Genomic DNA, 15,345 nt, shown 5'->3' with positions numbered 1-15,345 from the left:
GGATACCTGTGCACTGAGAAGCCTTTGTTTTCCTCATGTAAATGAACAAAAGTGTTTTATTTTCCCCAAACCATCCTTCCACAAAAAAAAAAAAAAAATCCGGTAGATGATGGATAGGTCCCCATGTAAGGGAAGATCAAGCAAGCCTGAAGATACTGCATGGTCACGGTGGGTATTAATTTCTCCCATGACACCAATCAATCCTTTCACTTCTTATGAGAGAAACAAATAATTCCACTTTCTCTTTCCTCTTTCCTTTATCTTTTTGCCTCTCCACACACCTACACTTTGCCTGTGGCACTGTGCCTTCAAAGGGGATTACCAAGACAGAGGGATCCCTTTTCTAGGATGCCCCATAACAGCACAGACAACTTTCTAAATATCCCATCATGAGGATTGTAAGGATGACAGACCTGGAAATTTTACATGGGTCAGATGGGTGGTTTTGTGGACAAAGGAGTGACTAAGCAAGTTTCACTTCAGCCAGTTTGCTGCTCTTCCCCTGGGGAAATACAATCCCATGTATGAATGAAGAACTAGTTAAGTATGGGATTACCTGACCAGATCTCTCACCAGTCTTCAACACATGTGAGTTCCTTCAGCTACTGTTACACACATTTCTGAAGTTTGATAACATACAATAGCACATTTCTGCATATTCTTGTTAATCAAGTAACTATCCTGTGACTGGGTTTTTTTTTGGGGGGTGGGGGTTTTGGTGTGGGACTTTTTGTATTTGGGTTTTTTGGTTTGTTTGGGGGTTTCTTTGCTTGAGGTTTTGTGGTGTGTTTTTTTGTTTTGTTTTGTTTTTAATTGAAGCTTACCAACTTTTGGACTTTACTGGCTTGTGGTAGTAACAAGCTTTGTAAAAAATTGTCCCATATTTAGGAAACCTTTTTCCTCATATGTACAACAAAGTACTCTTTGGAAGCTAGTACAGATTCCCCAGAACTTTCCAATTTTCCTTTTAGGTGTAATAACATCCCTGTTCCAGCATCAGTGGAAATAATTAAGAGCCATCTCTCTGAGCTTCAGCAGGCTGAGAATGAAGCCTCCAGTTTTGTCTCTGAGACTTTTGGTAAAAGCATACCATAATGAGCTAACCTGAGGTGTGAGTGAGTCTTCCTCAAGAAAGTGGCTGAGGCAGCAGGGGACTGAAATTATGAGTTTCTCATGAAGGACTGGGGGCTCCTGGTCTTATTGCTAGCAGTGAGATCTACAGTGCTGTGTCACTCTGGTGATTGCACCTTTTAAACAATCTTGTCTTGTATTACAGGTTTGCTTATCCTGATTGCTACCATACATAATTCGTCATCAGAAGGATGGTGTGACTTTAAGAGCCCAAACAAATGGACTAATAATAAATGTACTTGCTGATGTTAATGATTGAAAATCCTATTAATGAAAAAAAACCCAGCATCATCCTTTTGGTTTGTGTCAGCTTATACTTTTCATTTGCTTTGTATCTCAGATTGGATAATCAAGTTTATTTCATTTTTATGCATAGTTAAGTTTCACTGGTGGAATCAACTGCAAAGGCTGAAGCAGGGAGGGGACAGAGCCCTGTATGAAAACCAGCTGCTGACACTGGAATTTAAAAAGAAAAAAAGAGAGAGAGAAACCTCTTTTTCATTTCTTTGCCTATCATTGCCTAATTTGTGGCAAATCACAGACACATTCCTACGGATGCAGATGATGACAGTGTAAGAAGACTCATTGTTCTGGAGGTCACAGGAAGTCAATGGCAATTGGAGAACCCAGGATTTCCCTACAAAGATATTTCTAGTGTTTTTAGGATTTTTCCATAACAGAAAGCTAGGGTGAAATTTAATTTGACAAAACTACTTCAAAATTAATGCTTTGGCAAAGATATTGTGTATGCTTTCATTCCTACCATATACATTTGATTGCTATGTCAGGTTGTTTTCAGACTTTTTCCACAAACACAAATTGCGCCAAAGCATGAAATTCTCAATTAACTGTGCAGTCAATGCTGTAAGCAATCCAAGTCCAAATCACAGCATTACTCTTGTCCTTAACCCTATAAAATACACTAGAAAGTCTGAATTAAGGTTTTTCAAACTAGCTCATACCTTAGAGATGGACTTGGGCTGCGATACATTAGTATCATACATAAAATATCCCTGCTTCATGACACTAACCAGCCGAGGGGCCCGAGTGAGCAACACAACAGCCATGCACACATATGCAGTAAGCCGGAGGGGAATTGCAGTAAGGCATAGATACAGAATTTGCCTGCCTCTACTGGGAAAAAATACAACCTACAGCCAAATCTCAGGGGTGCTAAAATGCTTCACTGCAAGGAAAGGCCATCCCAGGAAAGTAGTCAGGCAGACACTGGTAAAGCACCCCACTAACAACCCAGTGAGAGTACCTCAGCCATACTTTAAATAACACACCTTTTAATCCAACTCACCCAGCTCTGAGTGTAGCACCATAATGTTTGCATCTTTGTCCTGAGGTCAGCAAAGAAGCTGTGGATGCCCCATCCACACATGCATCCATTACTTGCCTCCAGGTATTCAAGGCCAAGTTGGATGGGGTTTTGAGCAACCTGGTCTACTGGAAGGTGTCCCTGATTGTGACAGGGGGTTGAAACCAGGTTATCTTTACAGTCTCCGTCCAACACAAACCATTCTGTGATACCATGACTTAGTGCTTTCATATTCACTCTTGGTCTATCATTGATTTGGTTTCACATGCTGATGAAGTCCTGCATTTTAGTGGCTCTCACCTACCAACTCAGTTTTGTTTCTTTAATCAGGCCATTGCTTCTCTCTGATTCAGCAAGCTGGTTTCTAATTCCTAGTTCCACTTGATTAACCATCAGCTTTATATACTTAAGGCTGTTTGTTTTACTCCTGTAATTTCAAGATGCCAGTGACATTTTCACTAGCTCTGCCTGCCTCTCTGAGCTGCATTTGGCAGCAACATGAGAAGGAGATACAAGACACGAGCAGACCAAATAGGCTGTAGCTACACAGCTACTGGGAGGCAGTTCTGCAGTGTAGCAGCAGATACCAGGTTCTGATACCTTAACTTTGAAGGGAGATAGCTCCCCCTTAAATGTTACCCAGCAAAAACTCAATGGCTATTGCTGAAAAATTAAGACCTAAACATCTTGGAATCAAATTCAGAAATGAATAAATTATCCATAGGAAATTATGGCACGTATTTCTTCACACCCATCACTTTCTCTGTTTGCAGATTGTCCACCAACATGTCCCAACTTTTAGACATGTGTTGTCTGACATAATTCATCAAATAACTTAATCTACATGATAAAAATTATGCACATAATTTGTTAGCAGACTCCACAAACATTTAATATTCAAAATCCAAGCTGTGGTGATTAGTCATGATTGAACACACGAATCAGCCAGTGTCTTACTGCATTTGAATGAATAACTTGTTTTTTTTGGAAAAACACCCACACTTATGCTTATGAGGAATTCAGAATGTGCTTTTTTGGGACTATTCTGATATTTGCTTGTGATTTTATGCTCCCTCCCTTTTTTTTTTGGTTTTAATTCTATAGTTCTCCCACCAGCCAACCCATTTGCAGACAGTAAACAGAAAATGGGGATGTATTCCTGGAGATTTTGGTAGAAATCTGGAAATTACTTTTACAAAAGCTTTCTGCAACACTTGCTCTGACCTCTGATTTTTCAGGCAACTAATGAGTTCATGCTGATGAACAGTGGACATTCTGCTGTCACCAGGTCAAAAGTGCTTTAGAATTATTTTTCTTCCTCCAGTCTGTCTTTCCTTCCTAGGATCAGATCAGTACATGTGAAAGACCATAATCTGTGTGTCTTCATTTCACTATTTTCAGAGGAACATCTTGAAAGTTTCCTTTCTCCTTCTTAAGATGAAAAGTTCTTTTGAACTCCTTGGCATTTCAGTGCTAGTAATGAGATCAAAATGAAAGCTTTCTTACTTCTCCCTCTCAGTGAACACCTGAGAGGTGTTCTGGAAGAACACCGGAGGTTATCTGATATTTTGAATATCTGCCAGATTTCTTCTGGTGGTAGATGTTCTCTTCGTCCTCAGACACTGCTGTCCTTTACTACACTTAGAAGCCCACAGACAAGGAAGAATCCTCTAGAACAAAAAAAATCAATTACTGGAATGCAAACATCAGTATAATTACCCTACTACCAGCCTTATTTTAATCGGCTTTATTGTATTGTTCCAGCAAAATACACAATTCACCTCCATGTGGGAGATGACTGAAGCAGTAAGTATCCAGTAAAAGAAAACTGCCATGGGAAGAGCATAAGTTCCCCTGGAAAGCAGCCTTCCAGCAAAATCAGAGAAACCCAAAATCATGCCAAGACATCAAGTTTTGATGACATTTTGTTTTGGAAATAACATCAAAAAGTAATTGTTGTCAATACCAAAAAGGAATCTGATAGCAGTATTTACAGTTTCAGTGTACTAAAATAAAGTTGTTTAACTTCATTTCAAAGCCACCTTTGCTTCAAATTTCAGTCAATCAGGTATCATGACGCAATAGATACAATCCCTACCTATACTGTCAAGAAAATGAGTGGGATGGAAATGCTTCAGCTACTCTGAAGCATGCTGGGAGGAGGATTTGGGATAAGTTTTACTATTGCAATTATTTTGGGCAAGAATACTGCAATTTGGAGATCTTATTTCGAATTAACATGAAATCATACCCAGAAAAAGAATTCAGAAGTGATGGTGAAAGAGCACCTCAATCTGGCACTCAGCTCCTCCTGCGACAACAGGGGGAAAGTTGTTCAGATGCTGCACATATTCAACATCTTTCCTTTGCCTCGCATGGAAGATCTAAGGATCTTTTGGATTTTGAAGTTTTTACCCAAGGGGGAAGGAGATGCTCAGCCTCCTACTGCCAGTGACAGAGCAACCATGGGGCAGGGACCTCTGCGACAGAAACCTCAAAAGGGCAGAAAGGGTAGCAAGAAAGTTTGTGGGTGTGTGGGAAAGGGAAGGGCAAAGAGGGCAGCTGCTTCTGGATATAGGGTAAAGATGTTTCACCAAGATTTCTGCAGGAGAGAGTTCCCCAGCAGCTATTTATTGACATTTCTGACTTAAGAAGGTAGGACTTGGGGAAATACAGCACATGGGTAAATGGCACTGAGAAATACGTAACTCTCCATCTCCCATTTCTCCTTCAGATGAGGAAACTAACTGGAGCCTGCTTCTGTTCTTCCAAGCAGCTGCATCACACACATACACAGGCTTTATATACATCTTTTATGCATCTTTTCTCATGCCCAGGAGGAGGACAGGGAAAGGGGAATGATTTAATTTACAGAGATTTGCCTGGATTTGTTTCCTGGGAAGAGCAAGGTGAGGTCAGACAAGGTGCAAATTGGCAGAACTATGCCTGTTTATGCTACAGAAAATTTTTTGCAGATCTGAAGGGGAATCCCAGTTTCAAAGTGAGCTTTATCCTACAAACAGGAGCTATCTTATGATGAGGAGCTCATCTCATGAGCGCTTGTAGGTGAGTGTCACAACACTCCCCAGGAAAGAGATGCCTCCAAAACTCAGGGAGGTGCAAGGAGAAGAAGGGGTTTCACTCCATCCTGAGGGTTCCTAACAAACACTATAAGATCGGGCATGGATGGGACCCTGTGCTGCCACCATCATGCTCAGTTAAAGGATGGTACCCAGCAGTGTTACTACAGCATCCTTTTAGGATGTTAAATCCCAAACCAGTCACTTTTCACCTCCCTCGGAGAGATGGGGCTATACTGTGGCCAGGGATGGGGGTGCTCTTTCCCACGGCAAAGGCAGAGCCTTTCTCCCAGAACAGGGTCATTTCATACACTGAGCAACCAGATGGCAAAGCTCAAATGTCATGTTAGCCTGTTTCAGAAAAAAAAAACACAACCCAGGACAAAACTGGCAGACCAGAGGGAGCATACCACGTGAGCACACACACCCACTCACCAAAACACAGCTGGCTGGGATTATTTTTAGAGCTGATTTGACAGGGTCCCTTTAAATTTCACTGGCTTTTTTCAGTTTGTATCACAGAGCTAACGTTGTTTAAACAGAACACATTATTTTTGGCCCATGAATCACAGGACCCGCTCAGCAGCCTTTTCATGCAAACCACCAAGAGGCCTCTGTTTTCGCTGCACCAGATTATTGCAAAAAAACCCCTTAATCACCAGGTACAGTGATTGGCTTCAAAGATTTGCAAATGAGGAGTAAGCTATCAAATAGCTTCCTAGGGGCTGTGTGCCACACAAATCCCATTGCCATTAATGAGGGCTTATACCACTAAATAATATCTTTCTATGTATGCACACACACACACACACACATATATATATATACACATACACAGCGTACAGCTGTAGAGGAGACACGTGGGATTTCCCCAACGTAGAATTCTTGCTAAACCTAACTGGCAGACAAGTGGGGAGATCTCCCTGGGACCCTTCACTGATCCCTCCGGGAGCCAGCACCCTGGGAGCAGCAGTGGTAATTGCTTAGCTGCAGTTTTAAGGGAGATGCTGGCAGAGGAGCTGTGGGAGTGTTATGAAGGAGGGTGAAGCACCAGGGGACTTTTAAGTATTGCAGGAGGAAAAAAAAAAAGGAAAATCAAGGGAAAGCAGTTTGTTTTTCAACTGTATTCCCAAAGACCTTTACAAATACATGTGCCTTGTGCCTAACCACTGTCAGTGGTGATGGGGATCTTCCTGGCTCCTCTGTGGCAGGAGGAGAAACATCCCCATCCCTGAGCTCGGCGCCTACGTAGGATCATGGTTCCCCAGTCACAACGGGCTGCGGGCAGCTCTCCTTCTGCCATGGAGCATCACCAGCACACTGACTCACAAGCTGCTGGGGCTAGATGCCTCTGCCAACAGACTGCAGCCTGCACAATGCTTGGGGAAAGCAAAACAAAAACAAGCCAGATGCTCCCCTCCCCTCCGACCCAAAGATGGGATTGAGATTATTTGCAGCTGTTGCACAGAACCATCAACTTTCAGATGCATCAGCCCCTTCACAGTGCCCAAGGGACAGGAGGGCAAATGGAAAGCAAAGCCCCGAGGAGAACATAGCTCTGGGAAACTCATTCCTCCTGCTGAGCCATCCCAGTTTTACTGGCTTTCCTCAGCTTGTGCACATTAAAACTCACTATTTTAGAATGGCAGGATTATCCAAATCATGACATATGTGTGAAAATGAAAGGAATGCAAGTGTTTGGGTGGGTTGTTGGTTTTTTTGTTGTTGTTGGTGGTGGGTTTTTTTGTTTGGTTGGTTTTGGTTTTTTGTTATTTTTACTTGGATCTGGAGATTCTCTTCTATTGTAAATGAAAAGTGGAGAAGGAAAAGAAAAAACATGTAGCTTGCATGTCCCAGGTTGAAATAAAATAATGAGTTTGCTCTTTTCCACTGGGAATTTCCAGGCTCTTTATTCCTCCACAAGGACCAGCCCCCTCAACACTGCTGGTCTCCCTGGCACAGCTGGGGCCTGTGTCAGGGCCCGGGCAAAGGGCAGGGGACCAGTGGGCTGTCTCCAAAATAAACTCAGCTGTGACCACATTTACTCCTCACTGCCCTTTCTGTGACAAGTCAGAAGCCTTGCCCAACCCTGTCTAGCCCAATTTTTCTTAACCAAGGCAAGCTCTACTACAGTTTGTCCAAAAGGGGTGAAGGGAAGGTGGTGGGGAGGGATGTAGCAGAGCCCAAAAAAACATGGAGGCTGGGAGGGACAAGAAGCAGAATTAAAACAGCAACAATCATTCCCAGAATAAAACTGGTAGCTCCTGAGAAATGCTGGCTTGGAGAGATGCCAGACAGATGCAGACCCTCAGAACTTCCTATTTCTTTATTAAAAAAAAAAAAAAAAAAAAGGAAAAAAAGAAAACAGAAGGAGAAGCCCTGCCTAGCCTTCTTCATTTTAAAGACCACTTTCCCAGTGTGGCAGCAGCAGTCATTATCTTCACTGGCTGAACAGCCCTGCAGAGGAGGCACTTAATACTGTACCCCAGCAACATGTCCAAGCACAGCTCCTCTCCTCATCCATTTCAATTTACACAATCATTCAAGCATCCAAAATTCAACCATTCCAGAAGAGCCCAACACATAGGGCAGCACCTCCACAATACTTGTTGTGGGAAGATCAGGACAGGGTGGCCTGAGGTTGTAGGTGAGGCACTGGCCCTACCACACACAGGTCACATCACATCACCTTTCCTCACTCTCCCCACCACAAATGGTGAACTAAATAAATGCGTTCAAGTCTCAGAGGAAATTCTGTAACAAGTACTTGTCAAGGGCTCAAAGCAACAGTAAGAAGAGGTGCATGAAAACAAGTTCAGAGTTCAGACGGTTGGTTCTTTCCCCAGAGCAAACATTCTATTTTGTTCACCCTCTGATGATGCTTTCTTACTTTGTACAGTAATCTTGGAATCTTGGCCCTCTTCAGCATCTTCCTTGCAAGACATATCATCATCTGGGACTTGCGGATAACTTATCCACTTACCAAAATACATATTACATAAAATTACCACTGTAGCTTAATAGGGATTGTATTCTCTCCAAAATAAACATGTTGGGCCACTGAGCTTCAAGTGACTTTCAAACAAAGTTTACCAAAACAGAAACAAAAGAGGAAAAACCACGCTTACTTTCTGTATCCCAACGCTTCAAATAAAACAGATTTGTCCCCAATGAAATATTCTACCAGAAGCAAGGAAAGATAGGATTACATGGAGAGAACAAAGCATCCTTCATTGGGGAGGGTGGTGGTGGGGTCTATTCAGAGGGAGGAAGAGACTGATTACTATCTGCTATTTCATATCAACAGTTGAGAAACAAGAAAGGAAATGAGTTAGTTTTGCCGTTGAGGACACATAGAGCTTAGCAGGTTCCAGGGAGTAGCAACAAGAGAACTTACCATGAGGTCCTTGGGGAAAAAACAGAGCAAGTGAGGGCAAAGGAATTAACCCTAACACAGAGCAAGCATCCACACATGCAGCTGCTAGGATCATCTAATTTTGGGGGCAGGTCAGGTCATTGGTTTGGGGATAAGGCTGATAAATGTATGCTTTATCATTTTAATTAAAATCTGAGAGCTCCCAGTTACAGCTACAGATCCCAATCAGCGCATTTACTCAAGCACATTTACTTGGATTTACTCAAGCTTTCAATTTATCCTGCTTTGAGTAGGGGCTTAAACACAGTATAAGCAGCCTACAGGTTAAATGTGGGTTCTGAGTGAAGAGTGGTTATCACCACGGTCTCATACAGAAGTCCAATACAGACCCTTCCTTCCATCATAGCACTCTTCCAACAGAGATGAAGCAATCCATGTAAGGCCAGTCATCATGTTTTCACCAACATTTTGTATATATATATATATATATGCACATGCACAGACATTATATGTTAAAATAAATAAATACAGGGAATCCAGAAGAGAGAATGCCCCTCAGTGCTTCACTAAGCCTTAGCAGTATATCCTCCCTTAAGGAATCAATGTCCAAATGTAACAAGGACACTTTGAACTGATGTAGATACCTACATGCACAGGTGATCTACTACATTTGAAAAGGAAAACAGATTGAAAAAGTTATGCTCCAGCTTCCTGGAAACTGTTTACTGTTTCCTCTTTCTATTCCTTCAGTCTACTTTCCCCCTTGCCCTCCTACTTTTTCCCGTAGCTCGTATGATATTTTTCATTCCTTGACTTCACCTTTTTTTACCAGCCAAACTTCTCTGAGTGACCTAAATGTGAAGCTGACCATTGAGGTTCATTGAAAGAGAAGGTACACTCAATGAAACCAGTTACACAGAACAGATGGTTTATCTCTCCACTGCAGAAATACCCTTCAAGTAACTTTTTAAGGGTCCATACATGTCCCACAGAATTACGTGGCTAGCTTCAGATTTGCAACGGCAATCCTCAAACTCATCATTTAAAGATGCCCAGACCACTGCACTAGTGAGTCAGTTCAGAGCTCACTTAAATCTATGTCCTCCTAATTGTTTCCATATGAATTTCTGGCATTTTTTTCGTAATTTCTACAATATATCTAGAACAAAAAGCCAAAGAGTAAACAAGATATCCTATTTACTGTTAACTGTATGTATTTAAAGTCACAACATTGAAGTACAAGGCTCCTGTTGTAGACTGAAAGGAGGACTTCTGTTCTTGTATCTTGTTTTCTCCCCACTGTACGAGGTTTTTTTGGTAAAATCTGTTATCTTCTCTCTCCTGTAAGCTGGAGCCAGTATTGGAGTGGCTTCTGCAAGTCTAGCATAGCCATGAATTTTGTGGAGTCACTTGGAAGCCACAAAAACTAGTTTTGTTGAAGAAACAGTTTTGGGGCACTTAGCTCTTTTTTTTTTTTTTTAAATTATCTGATTATTCCACATAGATGACATTTTCAATAATCTATAGCAAAATCCTCACATGCCCTGACTTTTGTGTTGTTGGGAAACAAGCTCCTATTCCATGAAGGTGCAAGTCATCTTTGTTGCAGACCAGATCTGCTCAATATTCTACACTTTAATTTCACCCTGCCCAAGATCTGCTCTGCAACAGGCTTCCACCAGAACTAGGCAAAGCTGCACTAGTCAATCCCTCTGCCAGCTTTGGGTCCTAAACCTTCAAGCTATCCTGGGTAGGAGCCCTTCTGGTCCTTTGAAGGACTTTTGATAACTGACTTTTGCTATCCTCATGGAAACTGTCTCCTGCATGATCCAGCCTTTTCTACTTCCACTCTGTTTTGCCTGTGTGCACACATACTATCACAATGTATTTCATGGCTCCACTGGAACGAGATTCTGGCATGTGACAGGAGGGAAGTTCAATAGCAAGCCTCATCTAGATAGCCAAGAGAGCAGGGCTGTGGAGTGCACCACAGTTTCTACCTCCCACACAGTACAGATGCAGCCCAGATGCAGGTGGCTCAGTCTTTATTATTGCACTGATGGAGAAGCTTTAAGGAATGCAGCTTTGGACAGCCTGAAAGTCATTATCCCAGTACACTGTCTTTAGAATAGCTGTTCTGCCTTGAAGAAGACTCTCTGAAAATGTGAACAGCCTAACTCTAAGCTTTAATAAGTGAAATACAACTTTGCCAAAAAATAGCAGTTGCCAGGGTATATAGATTACTCTTTGAGGGGAATACATATCTGCTGAACTACAAGAACTTGTGGAAAGTCAAAATGCTCTGCTCGAGGTTGTTACTAAATATCTGCAAAGAACCACAGAGGCCTAACCTCATTCAGCACAGACCTTCGTTGTGCTGTGCAGACAGCAATACTCACGTGATACTTGGCCTTCCTGAATTGCATGTTTTACAGCTCATGTTTGTTGTTTTTTGTTTTTAAAAAAAAATAAAAGCAGAAAAGGCACTTCAAAGCATCCTTGGCATGTGCTACAGTCATGTGCAACATCCTAGCTACAGCTAGGGGGATTGAACTAGACATTTTCAGCAGACAGTAGTTTGATCCAGTCACCGGCATTCTCAGCAAAGCCTTTTATTCTAGCACAGCATCGGTTTTCTTCAGCACCAAGCTAGCTAGCAGATTACAAAACTTACAGCCCTTTATACGTTAAGAGTATATTTTTCCATTTTCCAGTCACATACAGAGCAAAACTTCTTTCCCCTTTGAGTGTCTTAAAATAATATTAGCTTTTGAGTTTGGGAATTTACATCCCAATGGAGAGGAGTGCAAGACAGAGAAAAGGGTAAGAGAGGAAAATATGTGAAAATGGAAAGGTAGTCTCTGTCCCTGCCGTTCTGATGTGAACTGTAAGTCCCTTCCTTTAACTGATTACATTTGTTATTTGGTTATTCCTCAGTTTTCATTCACTACTAAAGCCTGTGTGGATTCTCCACTGTTTTGTTCCTGGTTTAGTCATGAAGAAGTACTGTCCAGTTTCCTAACACCAAGCCCACTTAGCTGACAACATTACCTTTCATTGCAGCCAGGGTAGACTGAAGCAGGCTGTTCTATTCCACAATGACTACAACGCATAATTAGAAGAGCATTGGCATCTGGATTCATGCTTATTGTACGACTGCACCAGCAGACATGAGGAAAGAAACACAGACTATGCTTACTTATATTGATGTAAATGAGAGCTTCTGCCACCAAAGTCAGTTAAAGCTAAAACCAAGGGCACAGGCAAGCTCCAGGCTCTCAACAGCAGTGCAGCATCACCTACTTTTTCCCCTGTGCTTTCTGCTTTCTGCATACATGCTGGGCTGAACTCCAGGGATTAATTTACCACCCACTGTGCAGTTTTGCAGAGGAGGAAGGGATCAAAGACTAGTTCAACAACATGAAGTTGTCACTAGTGACGCAGAGGCCGTTATTTCCTCTTGGCAGCCCCAAGTGCAGAGAGAGGTGGCACTGGAGCTTCATTAGGTGACACCAGCACTGCTTCCATGCCAGCGTGGCACCACTGGAAGGCAGCAGTACCCAGTCTCAGATACATTTGGCTGCAAAAAAGGCTCCAGGCTTGGCACCCCGGAAAATCACCACCTCGGCTTGCATGGTTGGTGCTGATGGTTCCCAGGGAAAGCCTTATCCAGATCTGGATGAGGTGAGGCTTTTTCACTCTTGTCCTTTTTTCCCCCCGTGTATTTTCCTGCCTTGATCACCAATACTGAAAGGAGTCATCACAAGTAGACTCCCATTGTCAGACATCTGCAGCAGCACCACTCAGCATCAATGCATGTTAGTGTGGGGCAACATTTGGGAAGAAACAGAACTCTCTGAACTCCTAACTGTTCTTTGTCTTTTTACCAGCTTCCATCTAACATATTGGAACCAGCACCCCTGCACTGCTTGTCTAGAAACTCAGGTTTCCTTCTTCAAAGCAAGGGCAATGATACCCTCCCTCTTTAAAAGGTCTCGAAACATGAAAGTAGAAAGCAGTATGGCACATCGCCACTGAGTGTTACGATTAAACACCAGCCGAAAACTTCTGAAGAAAACAAGGCAGCTCTGTCCTGCACTCTGCAGATGAACTCAAACTCACTGCCAAACACAGGCAGTTCTTTTGCTGTGTGAATTGTAAACAGTAGGATTAGCTGATAACCAGCATCTTGAATTTGGCTAGGGCCCATTTTTTTTCCACCCCCACTTTTAGGAAGCAAGAATGCATGAAAACTCCAAGCCTTTGAGATGGGAAGCTAACAGCAAACACTGCCTCCCCCTACCAGTTGATCCCAGAAACATAAAGGTGTACAAACCGCCTATGTTTTCACTAAGCAGCTAAAGCATATGACTGAGAAAGTTCAGATCCTGCAAACACATTTAGTGTTAATGAAGCACAACATGCTTTCAGAGGGCAGGGAGAAGGAGGCAGCAAAAGAGTTTCCTAGCAAATGGCCTTATTCCAACCTCAAATTCCTCACAAATACATCTGATTATCTGACCAGTAACCAAATGAAGTGTTGCAAAAGCTGGAGGCACTTTTCCTGAGCACTGAAAATAGCTGTAAGTAAAGGAAATGTGCCAATGAGCATCATGTAATGGAATTGACAGTGGCAGAAGGAAAGTTTAGGTGGATGAAAAAGTGTTGAGGATTTGCGAGGAATTTTTTTTCTCTTTTTTTTTCCTTCCTCTCTCCCTCACTCAAGTTCATTTCTACATACGGTAAGTTTTTGCTATAGGAGACAACCATTCTTGTAAACTGATATGGGAAAATGCCCCGTCAGAAGCCACCACTAAATCAATCTAGTCCAGGAAATTGTGACATGCTACATCAAATAAAGAGGTCCTGGCTGCAGATGAAAAATTAAGTCACAGATGCTACAGGAAGCACAGGGCTCCCAGTAGCATCTCACTCCCTTGCAGAGGGCAAGCTAAAGGTGTGTCCCAAGGACAGCCTGCAAACAGAGAGATGGTCTCAGAACCAGAAAGGAAGTGCTTTTACTGCCACCTCCATCACCTGCAGCACTGCTAGAGCACCGGCATACTGTAGATAGGTGCTGTGTCAGAACTGGGTAATGCCTGGCACAGCTCTTTGAGCCACACTCATTTCACCACAGCACTTTGAGGAGGTACGAAAAGCCACCCAGGGAGGAAGGTCTGTGCAAATTAGGAACTACAGTGAGCAGGTATACAAGTGACAGCTAAGAGGAAGCTGGGGGAAGTGTACTGACCTCCTCGCAAAAGTGATAGCGTTGGGAAACATCTTTATCCAGGGGTTGGTCCTGGTGATCAGGACAGAAAGAAATGGGAAAGGGGGAGCAGGCCACTTCAGCTTGAGGAATCAGGGCAGGGCTTGCCCCTTCCCCATCCCTTCTTCACCACAGAGACAAGAAAATTCAGACAGAACTTCCCAGGGTAAAGGGTAATAGGGGGCAATCTGCCAGCTCTTCACAGTCACAGAAGTGTGGTGAAGAACAGCAGCCAAGACACTGAGATACCATTGGTTTCACACACAGCTTCTGTTGAGGGATTTGGTTTTTTGTTTGAGAAGGAGGAGATGAAGAGCAGCATTCACTTGGTAAACTAGAGACTTGCCTGCTGACATTGCCTCATGAGAGTCTAATTGCCACAGCAATGCCTCACAGCAGAGCTGAGCAGGAGATTTAGGCTGTGGCTGAGCCTGAACAGTCCTTTGAGTAAACCCTGTTCCAGCAAGGACCAACTAGCAACTGACTGCTCAGTACACAAGCAGGGTTCAGATCCATAAGCTGTGTCAGGCACTGCTGATATCTTTTGTGAAGACCCCAGCAATGGTATGCCTGCTCTTAGGTAGGAAACCCGCCCTCTGCCCCCATTGCTAGACCAGCAATCTAACCAACCCACTGCTTTGAACTTTGTTATTCTGTTAACATATTGTCAGTGTCACTAAAACGTTGCAACCTCTGCTTTACCCCGCCTTTGACAGACTGAAAAATTTACTTTGTTCTTCAGTGTCTGGTAGGGAGCAGGAACTGGGCAGGAGTTTGATGCACAAAGGATATTAGTGTACCCACAGAGAGGAGATGTTTGTACTTGCTACTCTGGCCAACTTGCAAGGTCCCTAGCACCTAGCAGAGTTTAGGAAGCTCTTGGGACTCTGACATGTTTTATAACCCATTGGGTTACCTATCAAGATGACACCAGTGGTGGGAAGCAAACCAGCACCTCTTCAATATCTCTTGCAGAATTACATCCTTCCTTCCAATGTGCTTTACATGTCACCAGGACTTCAGGAGAATAATCATTAATTTATGTTTCAGCAGAGGCTTTCAATGTGACTGGGACACCATTTCACTGTTTTGGGTTGTACTTCTCCATGCACATGACAGGGATAAGCAGTTATATCCTCTGCCCAGCATTTGTTGCAATCTAAGT

The 15,345-nt window shown here is 42.9% G+C and overlaps 1 long non-coding RNA gene across 1 annotated transcript in view; it reads right to left on the bottom strand.

The window, feature by feature from the left end:
• Positions 1–3,321: 3,321 nt before the first annotated feature.
• The window catches only part of LOC135418801 (uncharacterized), a 36,656-nt gene continuing 24,632 nt past the window's right edge, over positions 3,322–15,345 (bottom strand). The window contains exon 3 of the long non-coding RNA XR_010432673.1: positions 3,322–4,125. This is a non-coding gene — a long non-coding RNA (uncharacterized LOC135418801). The remainder of the gene's footprint in view (positions 4,126–15,345) is intronic.

The sequence above is a fragment of the Pseudopipra pipra genome, chromosome 1 (genome assembly GCF_036250125.1).
Source record: "Pseudopipra pipra isolate bDixPip1 chromosome 1, bDixPip1.hap1, whole genome shotgun sequence".
Classification (NCBI taxonomy): domain Eukaryota; kingdom Metazoa; phylum Chordata; class Aves; order Passeriformes; family Pipridae; genus Pseudopipra; species Pseudopipra pipra.
This window is presented reverse-complemented; position numbering and strand designations above follow the sequence as displayed.